At 41.9% G+C, this 21,148-nt stretch overlaps 3 non-coding genes across 3 annotated transcripts; all 3 read left to right on the top strand.

The window, feature by feature from the left end:
* Positions 1-8,762: 8,762 nt before the first annotated feature.
* trnag-ucc (transfer RNA glycine (anticodon UCC)) lies at positions 8,763-8,834 on the top strand. Its single transcript has one exon. It is a non-coding gene; the product is annotated as a tRNA-Gly (tRNA).
* A 6,602-nt stretch (positions 8,835-15,436) lies between these two features.
* trnaw-cca (transfer RNA tryptophan (anticodon CCA)) lies at positions 15,437-15,508 on the top strand. Its single transcript has one exon. It is a non-coding gene; the product is annotated as a tRNA-Trp (tRNA).
* A 2,379-nt stretch (positions 15,509-17,887) lies between these two features.
* trnag-ucc (transfer RNA glycine (anticodon UCC)) lies at positions 17,888-17,959 on the top strand. The gene has a single exon. It is a non-coding gene; the product is annotated as a tRNA-Gly (tRNA).
* The last annotated feature ends 3,189 nt before the right edge of the window (positions 17,960-21,148 follow it).

Raw genomic sequence — 21,148 nt, 5'->3', positions numbered from 1 at the left:
GAGGATGCCACCAAAAAACCCTACGGGTACTTGATTGTGGACTTAAAAGCACAAACCCCAGAAGACTTTCGCCTCAGAACAGGTTTGTGCCCGCCCGATTGGCCGGCAGTGTATGTGCTAAAGAAAAGGAAATAAATAAGAATGTCTGTTCGGATTAAAAGAAATCTGCCGCTTTTGCAAATGTTATTTGAGGGGAGCCCGTGCCATAGGAAAGCTGTGCTGGCAGGGGCCCCCTCGGATTTGATCGAGACCCTGTGTGAAATAGCTTTTAACATCTTACGCGGTAATATACCCCTAACCCCTTCTCAACATTCTAAACTCAAAAAACAAAAAGCGGTTATCAAGATCATCGCTAATAAGAAGTATTCTATTAAAAGAAAAAGAAAGAAGATTAATCAAACCGGAGGTTTTATAGGACCGCTGTTGAGCATAGCCGTGCCTTTCCTAACCAGTCTTCTAGCTTCCAGAGTGGGTTAATAATGGAATATGCTCAGAAAATGTTTTTGATCCCTCAGGAGCAGCTTGAGAAACTGAGAAAAAATGTTGTCGGGCCAGAGCCCATTAGACAAACGGCCGAAAACAACCTGGACTCTGAAATGAAAGCTATACTGGCCAGGGCCGATTTAAATCAGTATTCCAAAGCCCAGATGTATAGCAACACGTTACAGCTCTACCTCCGTCTGGTTAGACAGGGTGAAAAAGATCAAAACATTTTAACTTTAACCATGGCCTCTCAAGAAAATGGTTCTGGGACTGATGCGGGGGGTACGGTTGATAAAGATGTTGCGGTGCCCGAACCTGTTGAGAGTTCAGAGGGAGATGTTGTAACGGATGTTTTGAGAAACATGCCGGCCAGAAGCAAAAGACATGCAGAATATATTCTGCACAAAATGGTTCAGAAACCGCGGGTAACGACTTGGAATGAACAGGGTGAATTTGTTTTTAAAGGACAACTGCTCAAAGGTTCACACATGTTTGATTTGTTGAAGAGTGTCACTAGCACTAATAAGGTACCCGATAGTCGCCGACCTGTAGACTGGAATGCTTTCCTACAGGCGATGGCCTGTCTGAACATACCCCAATCAACAGTCCCTAACCAGGAAATGCGACAAAAAATCCGTCTGTGTAAAGAGGTGGTGACTGATCTGACGCCGATATCTCATTACTCTGACCGTGTTGAGCAACCCTCCTCAGGATCTATCCATCGTTGGGAAGCTTATTAATCTCATGTTTTTATTTGTCTCCCCTGTAAATAAGGAACCGACAAACCATTTTTTTATTTTTATTTTTTATTTTCAAATGTTGTACATTTATTTATAACATAACCCTGCTTTGTATAAGATTTGTGCTGAATAAAAACAAAACTAATGATTCAAAGGCTGTTTTCATTATTTTTTCACTTTAACACGCATGACATCTTTTAAAATCCTCACAAGAACACCCCATCTGTATACATGGCTGGCTAGGGTCGTAAGTAATTGTGTTATAAGGGGGGGTCCACAGTGTCCTGACAAACTCTGCCACTTTTTTATCATTTTGGCCTAAATCCTCACTGTACAAGGACATAATATCGGGGTATGACCTTCCTTTAGATCTATGATATAAGAAAAACACACAGTGTTGACCACAAGTGAAGGTCTGAAGACTTTGTACTTGACGACCGCTGTAAATGGTTTCTTGACAGTTGTTGAGCAGAAAGTTATTGATCTTCCGAGGGAAAGGTCTGAAATCCGGGGGGTTTCCATAGGAATCAAAAAATTCCCTTACGGCGGTCCTCCCTTAGATAAATAGCCAGCCAATGTTCTCCGGGCATATTTTTAGGGTGTGTGTTGATTATGTACATTGCAGGTAAATTCTTGATCTTAAATTTAGGCAGCTGGTCGCAGGCGTAGACTCCTTGAAACACTTTCCGTGAGCCGTCCAGGGCATTCATGATGTGGTTGAGCTCTCTGGTGTTCATTTTAATAATAATCATACAGAACGTTTCTCCTCTGATTCACCTCAATAATGTTGTCAAACACAGCATACACGACCATATTTACAGTGCGTGGTAGAGGCTGCTTGAAACGCATCTCCAAACGCATATTGCCCGTCTTCATCAGTGAAAAATGTTGTCCACACTCTTCGTCAGGGGTCAGGTTGAAACCGTACAGGGTGTAACCGCTGCAGTATTCCCGGCGATCGATCAGCAGAGGTTGATCCTTGAGATGGCGACCCGTAGCCAGTACTAGACTGTAATATTCACGAACCGCGTTGCCGTTTTCAAAGTCAGGTTGAAAAGGTCTGGATGGAACCTGCACACCATCGACGTACAGTGCTATAAATTCCGCGTTATAATGTTTAAAGTTAAAGGGGTTCTTGTTGTAAACCCCGGTAAATGCATCATTATCCACGAGACCTATAATAACCTGTTTTGGGAGCTGGCCTAGAAACAGATTTTCCTGGTTCATCACCCGTGTCCCTGCGGGGATACTGTGGACTTTCATATAGACTCTTTCGATCGGGTACTTGGCGTTTGCCGTCATTAAAGCCTGCGCATGTCCTAGTTTAACCGCCGGGGAGACGGATACTTTTTTCACAAACAGCGAGGCCGATAATATGGTCAGTTTATATTTTTCAGTATCAGGGGTCATCAGACAAAAAGCACTTTTACTACGGATCATTTTAATTTTAATGTCTACCCCGTTGAGCATGAGTTTTTCTTGGAAAAATATGTCTGCATGAATATGTCCCATTAGCTCAAAGGTCCTCCCTTCTGTTGAAAAGGCCGTTCTTTTTTGCAAACCCTTATTGAGTCCCTCTGGATCCTGGTCGTCCATAGCTTCCGGGGTGTCTTTGAAGAAAAGGCCGGGGCTGAACTGTTTGCTTAGGGTCTCCTCACTATAATTAAGGATACACTCCATCATGGCCCTATAGGGGTAAGTATTGCTGCTTTGACTAATGAGCCGATCTCCCAGGGTCACATCCACCTGTGAAAACATGGTGGCCACCGGGTAATTGATGACCCCAGCGTTGGCCGTCTTCTCGATTGCATCGCCATCCTCATCAGTCACTTTACAGTTCATTAAAATAAATGTGTTATTCAAATCAATATAATCCTCGCCATTGCCAGCTATAAAAAACTCCAGAGGGGCCGTATCTGAAATTGCGGAAAGAGGGGGTATCTCTACATATATGCTCTTATCTATACTCGTTTGAGTGTATGGAACTGTAAACAGATCCAGTTCTGATTTGACGCATTCTTCCGATAGACTGTGGACAAAAGACATTTTTAAAAGATGTATCCTGAGGCTCTATTTGTCTTTCTTTGAGACTTTCTTTTTGCAGGTTTTTTCTTGTGCTGCTTCCTTCTCCGAGTGTTTCCACGATATGTTGGAGAATGAGAGCTTCTTCGTTTTTTGTTAGCCACGGATCTTCGTCGCCCTGGTGGACACATACTGTTTCTTCTTTTACCCCCCCTCCTCGCCATTACCATGAGACCCGAACCCTCCTGCTGCTCATGGCTAGCTGCCCGGTTCATAACATTGGTGAACACGTCACTAACAATATTTTTAGCCGCTGATTTCAAGTGGGGTCTGGCTATAGCAAAGCCTCTCTTAAGCATGGGTACGGCCATTCTAAAGAGACCACGAAAGAGTCCTCCTAGACCGGCTCCATACATTGTGGGGGCTCCTACAAAACCGGGCAAGCCGTTCCCGGCTTGCATCTTGTAATAATCCACATAGGCGCTAGGATCTACATAACCCCTCGAGGTAGCCATTTTAATAATGTACACACTGTTTCAGGGGTCGAAAATGTAGTTTGACAATAACTTTACCGAAGCGGAAGGGTACGTTGATATTCTGATCCGATTTTACTTCGATCGTGATGTTGTCAAAGTGGGTCTTTGAGACTGGTACGTAGTGTGGCTTGTCATAAGTAATTGTGACCATGTCATTGCTTTTACCTTTAATAAGTACATTTCTCAAAAGGGGGACATAGCTATCCCCGACCCTCTGGTGTGTTATGATATCCGTATACACATAAAGAGTGTAAAAGCCGCCCCTGATGTCAGCCGGGAAGGGGGCCACCACTTCTGAGAACCTGCTCTCTGTGTCAGAATAGAACCCTAATATACGCCCCAGTTGTCCTTTGGTTTGAATGCTAATACCAGGTTTTGACACCTTGTACACTCTGTTTTTAATAGGGTTGTAATATAGCTTGATGTTGGGGGTGCCTTCTGAGAACTGTTTATGCATCTCATCTAATATTGTATCCACATTGTCATAATAACCTCCTTGCATCGTGAATGTCCATTGACTCTTTTTAACATCGTCAAAAATGGCGAAGGTGGCATCCTTATCTTGTAAAACAGCCCAAGTGTAAGGATACTGTATTTCCGCCAACCCCACTTCCCACGACCCCCTTAGATCTATAGATTTTCCAAATTGTACCGTGTAACTGGATATTTCATTTTTAGGGTATATATCGAGAGAGGCGTTACTGGGTAGAGTCACGTAGAAGCCTCCTGATTCCATCTTGAGTATCGAATGTAATGACCCCCTCACACCGGCGGGCATGTTGTTATAAGGCTTGAATATCACAAACCTGTTGTTCAGGGACCCAACTATTGAACTTTTCAGGCCATCCAAGCCATTTCACCAACACATATTTTTTCCGGTTCTGGGTTTTCTCAGCTAATATCTTTTCAACTCTGTATACAATGTCTTTACCCACAATAATTTTTTGTAACTCGGCTTCGTAAAACGTTCCTTCTATATCCTCCCCGTCATAGTCTTTTAACCGGTACACGGGGGGGTCTCTAGCCACCTGTTCGGTAACTGTAAAATATTCGTCAGAAAATGTTTGTTCATAATCTTTGGCAAAAGTACTCCTTAGCTTTGAAACGCGAACCACATCGCCGATGTTGAACTTATAAGTAGTTTTCCCCTTCTTAATAAATGGGCCGTATAATTTTTTATAGACCTTAAAAGAATTACTTTGATCAACATCTATAGGCTTCATTTTAATACTGGCGTGATACCCTTGGTTGTAAGCATCGATAAAATCCTGAACTTTATCAAAATACTTGAACGTGTTGACTGCTGTAAAATATCTCCACATTTTGGTCTTTATGGTGCGGTTAAACCTCTCCACCACCGATGCCTTAAGCTCATTGCCGGTGGTGAAATGATGTATTTTGTGTCTCTTCAGTAGATTCTGAAATTCTCTGTTGAGAAACTCTTTTCCTTTATCAGTCTGCAGTTTTTTAGGACATCGTCCCTGGGACAATATATCCTCAAAGGCCCTTGTCACCGCCCGACCTGTTTTATTATGTAGAATGCGAGCCCAGGCATATTTTGATAACACATCGATACACATCAACATAAATTTGTGACCATTGTTATGTTTTGATAAATTTGACATATCGACTAGATCCATTTGCCATTGTGAGTCTATGTCAGTTGCATATACACGGTTTCTTTTAAAGTTAATCCTGAGAGGTTTATGTAAGGTATAGGCGTCTTGTTCCCGTAACCATTCTGAAACAACCACATCATTAACCTTCACACCGGCCTCAGCGAGTCCCCTTTGAAAACCCTTCTTACCCGCCAAACCCCCAATCTTGGCTGGGTTGTAGTATAGTTCATGCATTTGGGGAGCTTGCCGAGTCATTCTGCCAAATAAACACACAGACCCACACTATGCGCAAAGTTTTTATACAAGGTTTTTTATTCAACTTCAGGAGAGCAGATACCCCTTTTTAGACATTTGAGAAAAGTATAACATACACAACAATTTTTTCTACGGTCCAGACAAAAAGAAATCAGATGATTGGTTACTTGATCTATATCAACAAATACCTGTTTCTTTATCTTGTAGGCACACACCTCAGTTACATATGTAAATAAAACAACAATATGACCTATTTTAAAAGTAAACAGAGGGGTATTAAACATGCTCAGTAAAAGGTCATACAGATGTTGATGAAATGGCCTAATATCATTCTTGGCCCCCTTGAGCGCTTCATCCCAGTGTTCGTACCCCCCGGTCTTTGTTACAGCAGCCATGAACTTTTCCAGGTTTGAAAGTTGATCCTCATCGATGGTTAAATCTGTAGAGAAAAGGCTCGCGTTGGCTACTTTTCTGTCAAGCACATGGTGTAATAGCGCTCTCAGGTTAGCTGCAGAGTGTTGATGACAGAACCAGTTGCAGCAGCAGTCCAGAACATTCCCCATGTTCAAAGTCCCTTAGTTCAGGTCAGAGTCTGAATCAGTGGCGTAGATGTCGAATTCTTCGTCGCTGCCCCCAGCTTTAACTTCTTTACGGAAGAAATAAGCTTTTAGCTTGCCAGCGGTTTTTCTACTTGGCTCATCCAGGTCATTGAGCAGCTGCCCAAGTTTCTCTATTATAAACGGCTCCTTTTTCAGCTCCAGCAAAATCTCATCTATGATTTTCTGGACTTGTCCAGCAGTGACATGTATGTGGGAGTAAGACAGAGCCTTGATTAGTGCCGGTTTCAGCCACGGTTTGTTCAGTCTTCTGTAAAACACGTTGAAATAGAACAGGAAATAGTAACGGTCTGGTTCAAACAAACAACTGTGTCTCAACTGACTGGGGTGATTCACTTCACACCCCCGACAGACTTCTTTCAGAGCTCGGTCGATGAGAGCACTCAGAATATACACCAGGGTGCTTTTAACCACTCTGCTTACTTGGACACCTACCCCGGGCATAAATCCTGCGTCTTCATCACGCCCCCGAGACAGTCCGATGCTCATTGGGTCGCCTGGTGGTTTGTGGGGTGTTTCTACATCCATTGGACTGACCCCCTCCTGAGACGCACAGACGGTAGACAGTTTGGCAAAATCGAGGCCCTCCATGAGCTCCAGAGGCTGGGGATCCCCGAGACTCATTTGGACATCCATCGCTCCGCATGTTGTTTCGTCCTGAGGGACCGGGGTCTGAGGTCTTGGAGGGTAACCGCAGTCAGAGGGTTCCGGAGTGTATACAAAATCTGGGGAATAGAACCAGGGGTGATCCCGGGTTTGAAGAGGCCTGTAGAGCCTGTCGACGTCCGCAGCTTTCGGGTAAGACATTCTCTTTAATTTTAAACCATGAATGAATTGTTGCGCCTTTTATCCTATCTCTTCACTACGTCACGACACACCGCCCTCTTAGAAGAGAGTAGACCCTGAGCCGTCAGACCCCCCTCCAACCCCCCACAGGTCGTCTGTTTTATCATCGTCGTCGTCATTCAAGGGGGATATATAATCCATAATCCAGCATATTCAACTTCTAACAGAATCCAGTTGTGAACATTTGGTCAAGATGTCAAAACCATCATTTATACAGTTTATGACCTCTTTCAAGAACGGCCAGTCCACGGCGTCAAACATAATTTCAGTAACCTGTTTTTCTGGATCCTCCACAACCCCTTCAATAGGGTTTGTAATCAGGGTACTGCTAAACAAAACCTTACGATCAGTAGTTAGAGATAGACTCTTCACCACTGTACCGTAGTTCTGCAAGCTTTCCCATTCACACCTTTCAAAACTCTGAGTCGGAGACTCCGTTTCGCCTTCTCTTGGACCCTCTTGCAAGCCTTCTAGAGTCTTATCCACAAGCCCCAGGTCTCTCCATGCCATCACCTTCAACCAGTCCTCAAAAGAGTATTCAATCACCGTCTCAAAAGGTTCCAACGTACCCTCCTTCTCTCCCAAAGCAAAAAGCTCCACTCCAACATAGCTGGGATCCCTTTTAAAGCGGTAACCCCGTCGACCCCCCCAGAACAACACCCAGGAGCGTTCAATCTTCAAATTGGTGAGTACAGGAACCCTTGCCCGGGATTGTTTCTTGCGGGGTTTCATGTTGATGTCGCTGGACATGTTGAAGAAGCGGGATGTTTCAGATGCTGAGAATTAAAGAGGTATTGCCTAAAAGCAGCGCGGGGTCTTAAATAGAGAGGAGAGTTTCGGGGCGTTGCCTTCAGAGGGGGGGGGGGGTCTTTATGGGTGGCCTTGTTGTTCAGGGTTTTAGGGGTGTACACTTTCTGACGGATATGACGTAGGAATAATTAAGGAAATAACTCTAAAATCACGCCCCCCAATTATGACGTAGGCATATTAATAAGCTTAGGGCATACGTCATAACAAAATAGGCCGCGCCCAAAAAACCCTACTATCTACTGATGTGCGGTCCTAATTAATCGGCTACGTAAATCATTCCTTTCCGACCGAACCTGTAACGCTCAAATAAATAATCTGTATAATTTATTTAGCCATCTAACTTCAAGTTAACCTGACACTGAGCAGGTTTGATTTTTGTTTGTCCGTGTTCCACCTCGGGGGGTAAATTCAATAAACTATGCGCTAAATAAAAACTGACCTTTAAATAAACAGTATTCATCTATCGAGAATCTATGTTCATGGTTTGTATAGAAGTATTTCCACATATGCATCTGGACACTCGGGTAAGCCAGCTGAGAAGTCGCTCAAGTCGCCGCAGCTAAGTATCGCCTTTTTCTCTCGCGTTTCCTAGTTTAGTTAAGAGTTACATTGATTGTTTACGTGGTTTGTTTAGCTAAGAATGATATATCTTGCACCTGTTTTGTAGTAAGAGCAGCGACTGTTTGTTAGTGAATTTAGCAAGTTACTTAGCACACTCAACACGCCCTGTCTGTAATCAGAAGCTTTACACTGTAGGCTGTGATTATTCGCATGTATCTAGTCAGATGAATGATCTGAAATGCATCAAAAGTCATGGAATGAGAGACTTTCTGGGCGTTGGTGGTATAGTGGTGAGCATAGCTGCCTTCCAAGCAGTTGACCCGGGTTCAATTCCCGGCCAACGCAACGTTTTCTTTCTAGGCTTCCGCCAATAGCCATCATTCAAGCTATTGCGACCCTACTAAGCCTGCACTTACCGCTGTTTTCACTAACACACTTCTGGTGAACCGTTGCGCATGAACAGATGACGAATAAATGGCCTTACACTAGTATCCCACAGCACCAGCTTCGTCTGTAGAAAAACAAAGGTTCCTCTGCCTGCTGCAGGATACCCACATCACACTTGACTCGCAGACCTTTACTGCGCCCTCTTGCTTGACGTGGGCCGTGCTCCCAGAAGCGCTGTAACATACATGTGCACTTGCGTGCAAAAGTATTCGGTATTACATTTATTTGACGTGTTCATTGCTTGAATATACTTTAAAAGCTAATACACTCCTCTCCATGCTCACCAACAACAATGTTGGCGACGATGACGGCTAAAGTAAGGAGAAATAGAAATGCCACTTCCATTCACTCCAATTACTATTGTTGTTATTATTACAAGGGAAAACTATGACCCTTGGTCATCAGTGTCTTGGGCGGACAGTTATGTCATTTAACAACATCCAAGATACCCGAGCCATCAGTCATGGCGGCAGTCAGACACTCATGCAATGTTTGAAGGAGAAAGTGTTCAAATAGAGGAGCGCACAACTCTCTACGTGGCACCGATGTTAACTAGTTTTCACAGAAACCTGTGCTATGTGGCTCGTTGGTCTAGGGGTATGATTCAAAGGGTTCAAATCCCGGACGAGCCCTTTGTTTTAGTCTTCTCTCATTCATTTTCATTTTGACAGGGTACTTTTGCCAACATGAAAAACATTTCCTTCATGTATCATGACTTCATTATGGTAATATCTCATTTCGTATGTTTCCAAATAGGCCTCTTAACAATCATCTACAAGCCTACATATACCAGCATGATTTCATACAATGTGCACGATATGTAGTCCATGTCTGTCTCTCTGTCTCTCTAGATATATGTTTATAATTGAGTTGATGATAGTTGCATCTGTGCGCCAAACTGTGTCTGAGCAGCAGACTGTAACTTGAAATAATTGCATGAAAATGTCTGTATCTTCTTAATTTTATGCAGGTTAGTTCAGCTAGTAAGAAAGGTCACTATCTTTTTTATCTTTTTCTGTAACTAAACCATTCAGTCTTTCTACATGATGCCGTAAATCCAACATTTCCCCAATTCGCTCCCTGCGAGAAGACAATGCGGTGTGCAATGAAAGTGATAGCCTGTCACTTGGCACTTCAGTTCTGCGTACCACCAAGTCTTATTAGACTCCTTAGTTCTAACTGCAAGTTCCCTGCCATGTCCATGAAAGGGGATTGAGTCCGTATTGAACCATTATCTAAAACACAAAACTATGAGAAAGCTTTCGTGATCTATTGGTGCGCATCGCTACCTTCCGAGTAGTGGCCAGTACTACTACTACTAAAGGTAATTATACTAAGGAACGAATGAACGAAAGAGAGAGTATCATTACTCAGTACACTTAGAGGCTATGTGTGTACTAGTAACTTGTTACTTGATTTAAGTCACGAAAAGTCGCATCCAACGTCAGTCCCATCCTATGTAATGTGTGATGTCCAGAGCCGGCCCTAGCCATTTGGGGGCCATATGCGAGATTTGATAGTAGCCCCAGAACCATCCCCCCTCTCGATGAAAAACATTTTAGTGGTGCCCATGTTTATGGCGTATAGAGAATGTTTAGTTAAAACTAAAATAAACACAAACATTTAAATAATGCACATCACAGAACATGTATTGCACTTTAACATACACTGTACTTGTTGAAGAAATTGATGTAATAATCAATACAAATGTAAATAGTGCACTATGCATATTGAAATCAGAGCAATAACTAATAAACTGTTTAGGTAAAATAACATCCACACCAAAAATACTCAATACTGAAAATACTGTAGTGCACAAAAAACTGAATTTAAATAATACAATACTATCAAAAATCATTAGCTGACAACTGGCAAACTACTGCAGTACTTAACTACTAGCTGATCATTATCATCATTTGGATGGCAACTGGCAGTAGGCTAGCTAGCAAAGTGAGCTGGATTATTACTTTATAATGATATATAATTTATAAAGACATGTAAATTCCTCACAAAGTTATGACTTAAAGTCCCACTGCTTGGAATTTAGAAAACACAGAATATCACTAAAGTTCACCTGACATTATGTTTATGAACTCCACCACAATATACATTATATCCATCATATTTACATTACATTTAGCATACATATCCCTGACGCGTGTATTGACCTCACTGGAGACAATATGCTCGAGTCACAGATTAAATGCCCCTCTCCCTCTCGGGTTTACATGGTCTTAGTTTATTGCACTAGAGACGAGTTGTTTACCCGCAGCACTGCACAGGGCAAAGGACTGTCTTGTGCATTGCGCCTTGTTTAATACTTTGTTTTAATGATCTTACCGAGTGGTTTTTTACGTCACTGGTGGGGCTACAAAGCCATGAATCGAAGTGTTTTATCAAGTTAGGATTAAAACACGATGTACAGTACTGAACAGTGTACAACAGACCCACAACAATTTAGAGAGCATAATGATAAAGGAAACCACTGATCCGCATTAACCATGAAACGTCCATCAGCAATGTACTTTACCTTGAAACCCACAATAAATGGACCAGACCGTTACCTTGCACTTTTAAAATGCGTCCATTTCGGGAATGTTACATGGATACCATCATCTCAGACATTAGATTTTGCACGTAAACTGTGGGCTTAGATCGTGGAAAATTGTGCGTGTTTTCAAAATTTCTACGCCATTAACTGGTGTTCTTGGGATGCTCCTTCTGTGTGACCGTATACCTCGAGTAAACGTTTACTCGGTCTGCTTGAGCAAGTGGGTTGAAATGACGTGTGTAAGCCGAAAGCCAGTAATGTATTTTGATACCAGACATTACAGCTTTCATGACCAGGGGCGCAGCGAGGATTTCAGGGCCCCATGAAAGTAAAAAAGGTAGCTACCGAAGTGTGACCCATCGGGAGGATAGCTAAACCCGGGGGTTATGCCTGTGAGGAGAGGTTGAGGGGTGGATGAGGAAGCTCGCCACTTGATAGGTCCGGTCGTTGAGGTAGGAGGAGAAACAAGTGAGAGCAGTCCCAGAGATTCCAAGGTCAGCGAGGCAGGAGAGGAGGATGGAGTGATCGACGGTGTCAAATGTTGCGGAGAGACCAAGGAGGATGAGGATTGAGGAGAGGGAGGCTGCCCGAGCACAGTTGAGGGAGTCAGTGACTGCCAGGAGAGCAGTCTCACTGGTGTGAGAGGTGTTTGGAAGGCGGATTGCAGAGGATCAAGAAGTGAGAGATGGGAAAGGAATGCAGAGAGCTGACAGTGGAAAGTGAATAAATAAAACAAAACAAGAAGCAATAAAAAACACACAAAACAAATACCAAAATAGGCTAACGCCCATTGCTTGTGATGCAATAAAGGGACACTGTTTGGAATGAATGAGAATTGTGCATTCTTACAGATGCCCCACAACGATCACACCTTTTGATCGATCAGCTATTTAACTCTTTCATCAACCTCCATTACCTATAACATAATTCTGAGAAATGTACTTTTTCTTTCAAGTGTGCTGCAGGAAACATCCACTTATTTATAATTCGTTTTATGTCACTTGTTTGCTGCAAGAAAGGCAAGGCGAGTAAGGCTGTAGAACACTGCTACATTATGCATCTTGCACTATGGTGTCGGTAATATAGTTTTTTCGTGCAATACTTATTTATATTGTATTCATAATTCGTTTTGTCACTTGTTTCTTGCATACTGTTTTTATTTTGTGTGGTTTTTTATTGTTTCAAAAATAAAGAAAATCTAAGACATGAAGCTATGCAGTTTCTGTGTGAGTGTATGAACACAATGATCGGTGGTGGAATTGGCTGCGATGCAAGGGGACCAGCTAAAATCTTGCCTAGGGCATCAAATTGGTCAGGGCCGGCCCAGGGCGGAATGACTGATGTGCGGTCCTAATTAATCGGCTACGTAAATCATTCCTTTCCGACCGAACCTGTAACGCTCAAATAATTAATCTGTATAATTTAAATCTATAATCTCTATGAATTATTCCTCGCAGAAAAGCTACTGGGTCTGGATCACAACTGGATCTGTTAGGAACGGCGCCGTCATTGTTGGGGGACACAGTCAGCTGTCATTTAACTGGGCAGATGAAATACAGTGAGATTGTTAGCCATCTAACTTCAAGTTAACCTGACAGGGAGCAGGTTTGAGATGCTGGACATGCTGCTCTGGAAACATAGCTGGCTGAACTTTAAACTCGCTACGGAGAATGGAAAATCCCGAGTTAATGCCAAGTTATCCTGAAACTTAGCCGGCTAACCTACTTATCCAAGTAGGAAGAACACATCCAGGTGCCTATATGTTGTTGGTTTCTTTACAATGCTTGTGTAACTTAATAATATATATACTTTTCCTTGTGCAGAAAACATATCGGCACAATTCGAACTTATGCAAGTTTTATTGTAGAATACTACTACTAATAATAATAATTACAATTATTATGATAATAAACACGAAACAGAGACTGATTAGCATACGTTGAGGTTATCAACAAAGCTATTAACTCTTTACCATAATGCATTTTTACTATTAAGTTGTATCTGAAGCATATCATCTTTCGTGAAACTTGATTTGATTGTGTACTTACCCAGCGTTACTTTTCACTTTTCTGTATGTGCACATATTCCTGTTATCCACAAACCACTGTAGTTATTTAAAGCAACTAAACGCAATAACTTCATCGTCACTCTTGTAACTTTAAAACCCAATATTCACTGGCGCTGTTTAAACTGTGAATAACTAGGTGAGTGCATGTTTTTTTCAGATAATGGCCAATTCTACCTGTTCACCAAAAGCAAGCATGTGCAAATATGTACATTTATTATTTGGACCTTATTATATTAAACCTATTGTAAAATAAAATACAATATTAGTAAAGGCAAATACACTCACCTAAAGGATTATTAGATACACCTGTTCAATTTCTCATTAATGCAAATATCTAACCAACCAATCACATGGCAGTTGCTTCAATGCATTTAGGGGTGTGGTCCTGGTCAAGACAATCTCCTGAACTCCAAACTGGATGTCTGAATGGGAAAGAAAGGTGATTTAAGCAATTTTGAGCGTGGCATGGTTGTTGGTGCCAGACGGGCCGTTCTGAGTATTTCACAATCTGCTCAGTTACTGGGATTTTCACGCACAACCATTTCTAGGGTTTACAAAAAATGGTGTGAAAAGGGAAAAACATCCAGTATGCGGCAGTCCTGTGGGCGAAAATGCCTTGTTGATGCTAGAGGTCAGAGGAGAATGGGCCGACTGATTCAAGCTGATAGAAGAGCAACTTTGACTGAAATAACCACTCGTTACAACCGAGGTATGCAGCAAGGCATTTGTGAAGCCACAACACGTACAACCTTGAGGCGGATGGGCTACAACAGCAGAAGACCCCACCGGGTACCACTCATCTCCACTACAAATAGGAAAAAGAGGCTACAATTTGCACAAGCTCACCAAAATTGGACAGTTGAAGACTGGAAAAATGTTGCCTGGTCTGATGAGTCTCGATTTCTGTTGAGACCTTCAGATGGTAGAGTCAGAATTTGGCGTAAACAGAATGAGAACATGGATCCATCATGCCTTGTTACCACTGTGCAGGCTGGTGGTGGTGGTGTAATGGTGTGGGGGATGTTTTCTTGGCACACTTTAGGCCCCTTAGTGCCAATTGGGCATCGTTTAAATGCCACGGCCTACCTGAGCATTGTTTCTGAGCATGTCCATCCCTTTATGACCACCATGTACCCATCCTCTGATGGCTACTTTCAGCAGGATAATGCACCATGTCACAAAGGTCGAATCATTTCAAATTGGTTTCTTGAACATGACAATGAGTTCACTGTACTAAACTGGCCCCCACAGTCACCACATCTCAACCCAATAGAGCATCTTTGGGATGTGGTGGAACGGGAGCTTCGTGCCCTGGATGTGCATCCCACAAATCTCGATCAACTGCAAGATGCTATCCTATCAATATGGGCCAACATTTCTAAAGAATGCTTTCAGCACCTTGTTGAATCAATGCCACGTAGAATTAAGGCAGTTCTGAAGGCGAAAGGGGGTATTAGTATGGTGTTCCTAATAATCCTTTAGGTGAGTGTATAAGCGGAATATATTTGTTATAAATACAGCAAATATAGTTTTATATTCACTGTATTTTCCATTTCATGGGATTCCAGAATAATTTCTGTATCAAATTTAAACTACTGAGATATCATATTAAAGATATAGGAAAGACCAAACATATGTGCAGTGTCCGGTTTTCTTTTTTTTCTTTCTTTCTGTAATTTCTGCTTTAAGTTTAACTTGGTATTCACGTCATGCCATGTGTTCTGTGTCATGCTCACTGTCACTATCTCTTTAGCATTCTGTTTAACTTCTTCATCACGTCAATGCTTCAGTTGCCCATTCATTAACCTAATGGTCACTAGCAAAACATCACCATAGTTCCCAATATTTTTCCTTGACGTCCTGTGTTAACTGAAGTTTAAGGACCTCGTGGCGCAACGGTAGCGCGTCTGACTCCAGATCAGAAGGTTGTGTGTTCAAATCACGTCGGGGTCAGTCTTTTACTCAACATTCCCTGTAATATCACTCAATAATTCCTGCTCTGGAGAGTGTTATTAATATCCTAGAATGCAAACGTTGTTAGTCTAAGTAACATGCATCTACACCCGAGAGGATGCATAAAAGTCAGTCTGGTCTCCTGCACGTTGAAATTATATTTGATTTTAAGAATCCGTATCGTTTGTTATATTTTAATCTGCCTTGTTATAGGCTATTAACAGTGGACTGTCACAATCCGTGTTTTATTCACCTGCTGTAAAGCTCCCTTTTATGTATTTCTTGTGCTTTCGATTACCGCCTACCCTATACTGTCTCACTTTCTGATCCCTGGTCGACACAATTCATACACTAATAAAAACGTATAGAAATACTTTAGATAACATCAACACTACTAGGTAATAATAGTAGATGGGATTCAATGTTCATTTCTCGGTTCATGTTTGAGCGATTCCGAGGCCTCGCTAAGGTGCCTTTTAGTGATGCGCTAAGGTCGCTGCACTGTGGCGCGGCACACCGACCCCCCAGGATGTTGCCATATTATTAGGAATATTATTAGGGTTCCACTGTACAAGATCTGCTGCCGTGCTCGGCATTACCAGCAGCTTATCCAGACGGAGGCGCCGGGTGTCACAGAGAGATGCAGGTCGGTGCTGCTAGTGGAGCGAGTCACTCATACTTTGACAATCACTCTTTGGGTGCATCGGGGTGTGTATATTGAAGTCACTAGACTTTCATTGACGTACACGGAGTAGCCTACACAGCATCAGCTGAGTTTGCGCCTGTAGAAAAGCCTGGCTGAATTTCTGCCAGCCCCAGCTCCTCTAGTCCAATAGTGCTATTAGTCAGCAACATTAGATGGCAGTCACACACAAGGTGCTTGAACTTGAGACTGAGAAAGTTTCCGGCTGTTGGAGCGCACCGCTTTCTACGTGGCACTAGTGTAAAGATGTCACTAATGTAAGTTTGTTCGAGATATGATTCTCTCTTAGAGTGCGAGAGGTCCTGGTTTAAAATGCCTTTCTTTTACGGTTTTCTTAATTTCTCATCAGCATTTTATTATGGTATTACCCCTTTTCTGTAAAGATTAGTTTATAATACACATGCATATACTACATATACTATTATTAAACATTATTATTATTTTTATTTCTTGGCAGACGCCCTTATGCAGGGCGACTTGCAACATAAGTGCAAGAATACAGTTAAGTACAAGGCATCAAACATTACAAATTCAAATTTACATTAAACAAAGCAATTCAAGATAATACATTTTACAACTTCCAATGTATACAGTTAAGTACAGTAAGTGCAGTCATACATTGTGAAAAGTAAAGCTAAGTGCCGTCAAGATGTACGACAATTGTCGAAATCATGTATTTGGCCAGTGAATAAGATCTCTTCTCCTCTCATCAGCATTTTATTATGGTATTACCCCTTTTCTGTAAAGATTAGTTGATAATACACATGCATATACTACATATACTATTATCATTTAAAATATTGTAGACAGACGCCATCCGACTGTCTATCCGTCTATTTTTAAATCCATCTAGTTTTGTCCATTTGTCCAAAATGTGGCTAGAGACAGTGGCTTGCTTTCTACCTAGTTCCCCCAGTAAAAGCCATTAACCACTGAAGAAACTCAATTCATTTCTGACAGTCATTTAAGGTAAGGTACATCCTTGCCATTCTTAACAATGACTGTGATGTCATCTACGTAAGCCACCGCTTTGAAAAGTTTCATTAATACACCAGGAACAATCAGCCCAAATAGTCTGTAGGTTATGTAAATGCATCACTACCAGCAGGTGACACACACACACACACACACACACACTTTTTTCTCGAGTTTGTTTTTCCATTCCAATGGGTGTCCAAGTTACTCCAACAGTCCAAGTTACACTGTCAATCAAATACATCATTGTCCGTGTTCCACCTTGGTGGGTAAATTCAATAAACTATGCGCTAAATAAAAACTGGCCTTTAAATAAACAGTATTCATCTATCGAGAATCTATGTTCATGGTTTGTATAGAAGTATTTCCACATATGCATCTGGACACTCGGGCAAGCCAGCTGAGAAGTCGCTCAAGTCGCCGCAGCTAAGTATCGCCTTTTTCTCTCGCGTTTCCTAGTTTAGTTAAGAGTTACATTGATTGTTTACGTGGTTTGTTTAGCTAAGAATGATATATCTTGCACCTGTTTTGTAGTAAGAGCAGCGACTGTTTGTTAGTGAATTTAGCAAGTTACTTAGCACACTCAACACGCCCTGTCTGTAATCAGAAGCTTTACACTGTAGGCTGTAATTATTCGCATGTATCTAGTCAGATGAATGATCTGAAATGCATCAAAAGTCATGGAATGAGAGACTTTCCGGGCGTTGGTGGTATAGTGGTGAGCATAGCTGCCTTCCAAGCAGTTGACCCGGGTTCGATTCCCGGCCAACGCAACGTTTTCTTTCTAGGCTTCCGCCATCACACTTGTGATGCTTCGGGGGAGTTCGACACCATTCAAGCTATTGCGACCCTACTAAGCCTGCACTTACCGCTGTTTTCACTAACACACTTCTGGTGAACCGTTGCGCATGAACAGATGACGAATAAATGGCCTTACACTAGTATCCCACAGCACCAGCTTCGTCTGTAGAAAAACAAAGGTTCCTCTCCCTGCTGCAGGATACCCACATCACACTTGACTCGCAGACCTTTACTGCGCCCTCTTGCTTCACGTGGGCCGTGCTCCCAGAAGCGCTGTAACATACATGTGCACTTGCGTGCAAAAGTATTCGGTATTACATTTATTTGACGTGTTCATTGCTTGAATATACTTTAAAAGCTAATACACTCCTCTCCATGCTCACCAACAACAATGTTGGCGACGATGACGGCTAAAGTAAGGAGAAATAGAAATGCCACTTCCATTCACTCCAATTACTATTGTTGTTATTATTACAGGGGAAAACTATGACCCTTGGTCATCAGTGTCTTGGGCGGACAGTTATGTCATTTAACAACATCCAAGATACCCGAGCCATCGGTCAGTCAGCACCGCTAGATGGCGGCAGTCAGACACTCATGCAATGTTTGAAGAAGGAAGTGTTCAAATAGAGGAGCGCACAACTCTCTACGTGGCACTGATGTTAACTAGTTTTCACAGAAACCTGTGCTATGTGGCTCGTTGGTCTAGGGGTATGATTCAAAGGGTTCAAATCCCGGACGAGCCCTTTGTTTTAGTATTCTCTCATTCATTTTCATTTTGACAGGGTACTTTTGCCAACATGAAAAACATTTCCTTCATGTATCATGACTTCATTATGGTAATATCTCATTTCGTATGTTTCCAAATAGGCCTCTTAACAATCATCTACAAGCCTACATATACCAGCATGATTTCATACAATGTGCACGATATGTAGTCCATGTCTGTCTCTCTGTCTCTCTAGATATATGTTTATAATTGAGTTGATGATAGTTGCATCTGTGCGCCAAACTGTGTCTGAGCAGCAGACTGTAACTTGAAATAATTGCATGAAAATGTCTGTATCTTCTTAATTTTATGCAGGTTAGTTCAGCTAGTAAGAAAGGTCACTATCTTTTTTATCTTTTTCTGTAACTAAACCATTCAGTCTTTCTACATGATGCCGTAAATCCAACATTTCCCCAATTCGCTCCCTGCGAGAAGACAATGCGGTGTGCAATGAAAGTGATAGCCTGTCACTTGGCACTTCAGTTCTGCGTACCACCAAGTCTTATTAGACTCCTTAGTTCTAACTGCAAGTTCCCTGCCATGTCCATGAAAGGGGATTGAGTCCGTATTGAACCATTATCTAAAACACAAAACTATGAGAAAGCTTTCGTGATCTATTGGTGCGCATCGCTACCTTCCGAGTAGTGGCCAGTACTACTACTACTAAAGGTAATTATACTAAGGAACGAATGAACGAAAGAGAGAGTATCATTACTCAGTACACTTAGAGGCTATGTGTGTACTAGTAACTTGTTACTTGATTTAAGTCACGAAAAGTACCATCCAACGTCAGCCCCATCCTATGTAATGTGTGATGTCCAGAGCCGGCCCTAGCCATTTGGGGGCCATATGCGAGATTTGATAGTAGCCCCAAAACCATCCCCCCTCTCGATGAAAAACATTTTAGTGGTGCCCATGTTTATGGCGTATAGAGAATGTTTAGTTAAAACTAAAATAAACACAAACATTTAAATAATGCACATCACAGAACATGTATTGCACTTTAACATACACTGTACTTGTTGAAGAAATTGATGTAATAATCAATACAAATGTAAATAGTGCACTATGCATATTGAAATCAGAGCAATAACTAATAAACTGTTTAGGTAAAATAACATCCACACCAAAAATACTCAATACTGAAAATACTATAGTGCACAAAAAACTGAATTTAAATAATACAATTCTATCAAAAATCATTAGCTGACAACTGGCAAACTACTGCAGTACTTAACTACTAGCTGATCATTATCATCATTTGGATGGCAACTGGCAGTAGGCTAGCTAGCAAAGTGAGCTGGATTATTACTTTATAATGATATATAATTTATAAAGACATGTAAATTCCTCACAAAGTTATGACTTAAAGTCCCACTGCTTGGAATTTAGAAAACACAGAACATCACTAAAGTTCCCCTGACATTATCTTTATAAACTCCACCACAATATACATTATATCCATCATATTTACATTACATTTAGCATACATATCCCTGACGCGTGTATTGACCTCACTGGAGACAATATGCTCGAGTCACAGATTAAATGCCCCTCTCCCTCTCGGGTTTACATGGTCTTAGTTTATTGCACTAGAGACGAGTTGTTTACCCGCAGCACTGCACAGGGCAAAGGACTGTCTTGTGCATTGCGCCTTGTTTAATACTTTGTTTTAATGATCTTACCGAGTGGTTTTTTACATCACTGGTGGGGCTACAAAGCCATGAATCGAAGTGTTTTATCAAGTTAGGATTAAAACACGATGTACAGTACTGAACAGTGTACAACAGACCCACAACAATTTAGAGAGCATAATGATAAAGGAAACCACTGATCCGCATTATCCATGAAACGTCCATCAGCAATGTACTTTACCTTGAAACCCACAATAAATGGACCAGACCGTTACCTTGCACTTTTAAAATGCGTCCATTTCGGGAATGTTACATGGATACCATCATCTCAGACATTAGATTTTGCACGTAAACTGTGGGCTTAGATCGTGGAAAATTGTGCATGTTTTCAAAATTTCTACGCCATTTACTGGTGTTCTTGGGATGCTCCTTCTGTGTGACCGTATACCTCGAGTAAACGTTTACTCGGTCTGCTTGAGCAAGTGGGTTGAAATGACGTGTGTAAGCCGAAAGCCAGTAATGTATTTTGATACCAGACATTACAGCTTTCATGACCAGGGGCGCAGCGAGGATTTCAGGGCCCCATGAAAGTAAAAAAGGTAGTTACCGAAATGTGACCCATCGGGAGGATAGCTAAACCCGGGGGTTATGCCTGTGAGGAGAGGTTGAGGGGTGGATGAGGAAGCTCGCCACTTGATAGGTCCGGTCGTTGAGGTAGGAGGAGAAACAAGTGAGAGCAGTCCCAGAGATTCCAAGGT

This window comes from Amia ocellicauda, chromosome 19 (genome assembly GCF_036373705.1).
Source record: "Amia ocellicauda isolate fAmiCal2 chromosome 19, fAmiCal2.hap1, whole genome shotgun sequence".
Classification (NCBI taxonomy): Eukaryota; Metazoa; Chordata; class Actinopteri; order Amiiformes; family Amiidae; genus Amia; species Amia ocellicauda.
This window is presented reverse-complemented; position numbering and strand designations above follow the sequence as displayed.